Below are 6,974 nucleotides of genomic sequence, written 5' to 3' on the forward strand. Positions count from 1 at the left end.
TATAGAGATACCCTTCAGCACACAAAATTTTGAAGGTCAAGGTCAAAGGTCAAGGTCACTTTGCGGTCAATCATGGAGGTCAACGAAACCCTTATTTTTTGAGTAACTTTGATCGGATCGTCTCCAAACTTCATGGGAATCTAGTATATGGTCCGGCGCTCAGCTGATTAGTTTTTGGTGGCGATCGGCCTTGACCTTCATGGTTAGCGCTGGAGGTCGAAAATTATTGACCCCAAGGTCAAATTTTGAAATCGTAGGTACCATATCGAGTAATACCTCATATGAATGCCCTTGATGAGTGCTTCCCAGATCTGTAAACAGTTTGACGCTATGACGTCATTTGATGACGTCATGACGAAAAAACGGAATTTTCACATTTTGGCAAGATACGGTTCACCCTGTGGGTGACATATGTTCTTTTTTTTGTTTGTGGTTAATCATTTTTTTTTCACGTTTAGATCACTCTGTAGACCACAGTTATTATTGGAAACTCCTGTAACTTCGCATATCAGAGTCCTATAGAGATACCCTTCAGCACACAAAATTTTGAAGGTCAAGGTCAAAGGTCAAGGTCACTTTGCGGTCAATCATGGAGGTCAACGAAACCCTTATTTTTTGAGTAACTTTGATCGGATCGTCTCCAAACTTCATGGGAATCTAGTATATGGTCCGGCGCTCAGCTGATTAGTTTTTGGTGGCGATCGGCCTTGACCTTCATGGTTAGCGCTGGAGGTCGAAAATTATTGACCCCAAGGTCAAATTTTGAAATCGTAGGTACCATATCGAGTAATACCTCATATGAATGCCCTTGATGAGTGCTTCCCAGATCTGTAAACAGTTTGACGCTATGACGTCATTTGATGACGTCATGACGAAAAAACGGAATTTTCACATTTTGGCAAGATACGGTTCACCCTGTGGGTGACATATGTTCTTTTTTTTGTTTGTGGTTAATCTTTTTTTTTTCACGTTTAGATCACTCTGTAGACCACAGTTATTATTGGAAACTCCTGTAACTTCGCATATCAGAGTCCTATAGAGATACCCTTCAGCACACAAAATTTTGAAGGTCAAGGTCAAAGGTCAAGGTCACTTTGCGGTCAATCATGGAGGTCAACGAAACCCTTATTTTTTGAGTAACTTTGATCGGATCGTCTCCAAACTTCATGGGAATCTAGTATATGGTCCGGCGCTCAGCTGATTAGTTTTTGGTGGCGATCGGCCTTGACCTTCATGGTTAGCGCTGGAGGTCGAAAATTATTGACCCCAAGGTCAAATTTTGAAATCGTAGGTACCATATCGAGTAATACCTCATATGAATGCCCTTGATGAGTGCTTCCCAGATCTGTAAACAGTTTGACGCTATGACGTCATTTGATGACGTCATGACGAAAAAACGGAATTTTCACATTTTGGCAAGATACGGTTGACCCTGTGGGTGACATATGTTTTTATTTTTTATCTTGCCAAAACGAAGTTTTTGCAAGATGTATTAGTCAGCTTGTATGTTTGTTTTTTTGTTTGTTTTTTTGTTTTTTTGTTTGTGGTTAATCATTTTTTTTCACGTTTAGATCACTCTGTAGACCACAGTTATTATTGGAAACTCCTGTAACTTCGCATATCAGAGTCCTATAGAGATACCCTTCAGCACACAAAATTTTGAAGGTCAAGGTCAAAGGTCAAGGTCACTTTGTGGTCAATCATGGAGGTCGACGAAACCCTTATTTTTTGAGTAACTTTGATCGGATCATCTCCAAACTTCATGGGAATCTAGTATATGGTCCGGCGCTCAGCTGATTAGTTTTTGGTGGCGATCGGCCTTGACCTTCATGGTTAGCGCTGGAGGTCGAAAATTATTGACCCCAAGGTCAAATGTTGAAACCCTTATTTTTTGAGTAACTTTGATCGGATCGTCTCCAAACTTCATGGGAATCTAGTATATGGTCCGGCGCTCAGCTGATTAGTTTTTGGTGGCGATCGGCCTTGACCTTCATGGTTAGCGCTGGAGGTCGAAAATTATTGACCCCAAGGTCAAATGTTGAAATCGTAGGTACCATATCTTCGCATGTAACTTCGCATATCAGAGTCCTATAGAGATACCCTTCAGCACACAAAATTTTGAAGGTCAAGGTCAAAGGTCAAGGTCACTTTGTGGTCAATCATGGAGGTCGACGAAACCCTTATTTTTTGAGTAACTTTGATCGGATCGTCTCCAAACTTCATGGGAATCTAGTATATGGTCCGGCGCTCAGCTGATTAGTTTTTGGTGGCGATCGGCCTTGACCTTCATGGTTAGCGCTGGAGGTCGAAAATTATTGACCCCAAGGTCAAATGTTGAAATCCTTATTTTTTGAGTAACTTTGATCGGATCGTCTCCAAACTTCATGGGAATCTAGTATATGGTCCGGCGCTCAGCTGATTAGTTTTTGGTGGCGATCGGCCTTGACCTTCATGGTTAGCGCTGGAGGTCGAAAATTATTGACCCCAAGGTCAAATTTTGAAATCGTAGGTACCATATCGAGTAATACCTCATATGAATGCCCTTGATGAGTGCTTCCCAGATCTGTAAACAGTTTGACGCTATGACGTCATTTGATGACGTCATGACGAAAAAACGGAATTTTCATGAAAAAATTATTTCCTCAGTTCTCATCAAAATCTTTCAATATTTCATGTGCGTTGGTCATGAAGACATACTATTCACCATACGAAATTATTAAGGTCAAGGTCAAAGGTCAAGGTCACTTTGCGGTCGCTTTAGACATTATATAAATGACGTCATTTGGTGACGTTATAAGGCAAACACGTATTTTTCAAGGTCACTCTCTAGAACGATTATCATCGGAATATCTCGTGGGCAGACATTCCTCAAAGAGTCGCTTCTAGTGGATAGCAGTTCTGTTCACCTCAGTGTGACCTGAAGCAAGTCACTCATGTTCACATTTTGGCAAGATACGGTTCACCCTGTGGGTGACATATGTTTTTATCTTGCCAAAACGAAGTTTTTGCAAGATGTATTAGTCAGCTTGTATGTTTGTTTTTTTGTTTTTTTGTTTGTGGTTAATCATTTTTTTTCACGTTTAGATCACTCTGTAGACCACAGTTATTATTGGAAACTCCTGTAACTTCGCATATCAGAGTCCTATAGAGATACCCTTCAGCACACAAAATTTTGAAGGTCAAGGTCAAAGGTCAAGGTCACTTTGTGGTCAATCATGGAGGTCGACGAAACCCTTATTTTTTGAGTAACTTTGATCGGATCATCTCCAAACTTCATGGGAATCTAGTATATGGTCCGGCGCTCAGCTGATTAGTTTGTGGTGGCGATCGGCCTTGACCTTCATGGTTAGCGCTGGAGGTCGAAAATTATTGACCCCAAGGTCAAATGTTGAAACCCTTATTTTTTGAGTAACTTTGATCGGATCGTCTCCAAACTTCATGGGAATCTAGTATATGGTCCGGCGCTCAGCTGATTAGTTTTTGGTGGCGATCGGCCTTGACCTTCATGGTTAGCGCTGGAGGTCGAAAATTATTGACCCCAAGGTCAAATGTTGAAATCGTAGGTACCATATCTTCGCATATCTTCGCATGTAACTTCGCATATCAGAGTCCTATAGAGATACCCTTCAGCACACAAAATTTTGAAGGTCAAGGTCAAAGGTCAAGGTCACTTTGTGGTCAATCATGGAGGTCGACGAAACCCTTATTTTTTGAGTAACTTTGATCGGATCGTCTCCAAACTTCATGGGAATCTAGTATATGGTCCGGCGCTCAGCTGATTAGTTTTTGGTGGCGATCGGCCTTGACCTTCATGGTTAGCGCTGGAGGTCGAAAATTATTGACCCCAAGGTCAAATGTTGAAATCCTTATTTTTTGAGTAACTTTGATCGGATCGTCTCCAAACTTCATGGGAATCTAGTATATGGTCCGGCGCTCAGCTGATTATTTTTTGGTGGCGATCGGCCTTGACCTTCATGGTTAGCGCTGGAGGTCGAAAATTATTGACCCCAAGGTCAAATTTTGAAATCGTAGGTACCATATCGAGTAATACCTCATATGAATGCCCTTGATGAGTGCTTCCCAGATCTGTAAACAGTTTGACGCTATGACGTCATTTGATGACGTCATGACGAAAAAACGGAATTTTCATGAAAAAAATTATTTCCTCAGTTCTCATCAAAATCTTTCAATATTTCATGTGCGTTGGTCATGAAGACATACTATTCACCATACGAAATTATTAAGGTCAAGGTCAAAGGTCAAGGTCACTTTGCGGTCGCTTTAGACATTATATAAATGACGTCATTTGGTGACGTTATAAGGCAAACATGTATTTTTCAAGGTCACTCTCTAGAACGATTAAATCATCGGAATATCTCGTGGGCAGACATTCCTCAAAGAGTCGCTTCTAGTGGATAGCAGTTCTGTTCACCTCAGTGTGACCTGAAGCAAGTCACTCATGTTCACATTTTGGCAAGATACGGTTCACCCTGTGGGTGACATATGTTCATCTTTTTTGTTTTTTTGTTTGTGGTTAATCATTTTTTTTTCACGTTTAGATCACTCTGTAGACCACAGTTATTATTGGAAACTCCTGTAACTTCGCATATCAGAGTCCTATAGAGATACCCTTCAGCACACAAAATTTTGAAGGTCAAGGTCAAAGGTCAAGGTCACTTTGCGGTCAATCATGGAGGTCAACGAAACCCTTATTTTTTGAGTAACTTTGATCGGATCGTCTCCAAACTTCATGGGAATCTAGTATATGGTCCGGCGCTCAGCTGATTAGTTTTTGGTGGCGATCGGCCTTGACCTTCATGGTTAGCGCTGGAGGTCGAAAATTATTGACCCCAAGGTCAAATTTTGAAATCGTAGGTACCATATCGAGTAATACCTCATATGAATGCCCTTGATGAGTGCTTCCCAGATCTGTAAACAGTTTGACGCTATGACGTCATTTGATGACGTCATGACGAAAAAACGGAATTTTCACATTTTGGCAAGATACGGTTCACCCTGTGGGTGACATATGTTCTTTTTTTGTTTGTGGTTAATCTTTTTTTTTTCACGTTTAGATCACTCTGTAGACCACAGTTATTATTGGAAACTCCTGTAACTTCGCATATCAGAGTCCTATAGAGATACCCTTCAGCACACAAAATTTTGAAGGTCAAGGTCAAAGGTCAAGGTCACTTTGCGGTCAATCATGGAGGTCAACGAAACCCTTATTTTTTGAGTAACTTTGATCGGATCGTCTCCAAACTTCATGGGAATCTAGTATATGGTCCGGCGCTCAGCTGATTAGTTTTTGGTGGCGATCGGCCTTGACCTTCATGGTTAGCGCTGGAGGTCGAAAATTATTGACCCCAAGGTCAAATTTTGAAATCGTAGGTACCATATCGAGTAATACCTCATATGAATGCCCTTGATGAGTGCTTCCCAGATCTGTAAACAGTTTGACGCTATGACGTCATTTGATGACGTCATGACGAAAAAACGGAATTTTCACATTTTGGCAAGATACGGTTCACCCTGTGGGTGACATATGTTTTTATCTTGCCAAAACGAAGTTTTTGCAAGATGTATTAGTCAGCTTGTATGTTTGTTTTTTTGTTTGTTTTTTTGTTTGTGGTTAATCATTTTTTTTCACGTTTAGATCACTCTGTAGACCACAGTTATTATTGGAAACTCCTGTAACTTCGCATATCAGAGTCCTATAGAGATACCCTTCAGCACACAAAATTTTGAAGGTCAAGGTCAAAGGTCAAGGTCACTTTGTGGTCAATCATGGAGGTCGACGAAACCCTTATTTTTTGAGTAACTTTGATCGGATCATCTCCAAACTTCATGGGAATCTAGTATATGGTCCGGCGCTCAGCTGATTAGTTTTTGGTGGCGATCGGCCTTGACCTTCATGGTTAGCGCTGGAGGTCGAAAATTATTGACCCCAAGGTCAAATGTTGAAACCCTTATTTTTTGAGTAACTTTGATCGGATCGTCTCCAAACTTCATGGGAATCTAGTATATGGTCCGGCGCTCAGCTGATTAGTTTTTGGTGGCGATCGGCCTTGACCTTCATGGTTAGCGCTGGAGGTCGAAAATTATTGACCCCAAGGTCAAATGTTGAAATCGTAGGTACCATATCTTCGCATGTAACTTCGCATATCAGAGTCCTATAGAGATACCCTTCAGCACACAAAATTTTGAAGGTCAAGGTCAAAGGTCAAGGTCACTTTGTGGTCAATCATGGAGGTCGACGAAACCCTTATTTTTTGAGTAACTTTGATCGGATCGTCTCCAAACTTCATGGGAATCTAGTATATGGTCCGGCGCTCAGCTGATTAGTTTTTGGTGGCGATCGGCCTTGACCTTCATGGTTAGCGCTGGAGGTCGAAAATTATTGACCCCAAGGTCAAATGTTGAAATCCTTATTTTTTGAGTAACTTTGATCGGATCGTCTCCAAACTTCATGGGAATCTAGTATATGGTCCGGCGCTCAGCTGATTATTTTTTGGTGGCGATCGGCCTTGACCTTCATGGTTAGCGCTGGAGGTCGAAAATTATTGACCCCAAGGTCAAATTTTGAAATCGTAGGTACCATATCGAGTAATACCTCATATGAATGCCCTTGATGAGTGCTTCCCAGATCTGTAAACAGTTTGACGCTATGACGTCATTTGATGACGTCATGACGAAAAAACGGAATTTTCATGAAAAAATTATTTCCTCAGTTCTCATCAAAATCTTTCAATATTTCATGTGCGTTGGTCATGAAGACATACTATTCACCATACGAAATTATTAAGGTCAAGGTCAAAGGTCAAGGTCACTTTGCGGTCGCTTTAGACATTATATAAATGACGTCATTTGGTGACGTTATAAGGCAAACACGTATTTTTCAAGGTCACTCTCTAGAACGATTATCATCGGAATATCTCGTGGGCAGACATTCCTCAAAGAGTCGCTTCTAGTGG

This window comes from Myxine glutinosa, chromosome 9 (assembly GCF_964187855.1).
Source record: "Myxine glutinosa chromosome 9, kmMyxGlut1.1, whole genome shotgun sequence".
Lineage (NCBI taxonomy): Eukaryota > Metazoa > Chordata > Myxini > Myxiniformes > Myxinidae > Myxine > Myxine glutinosa.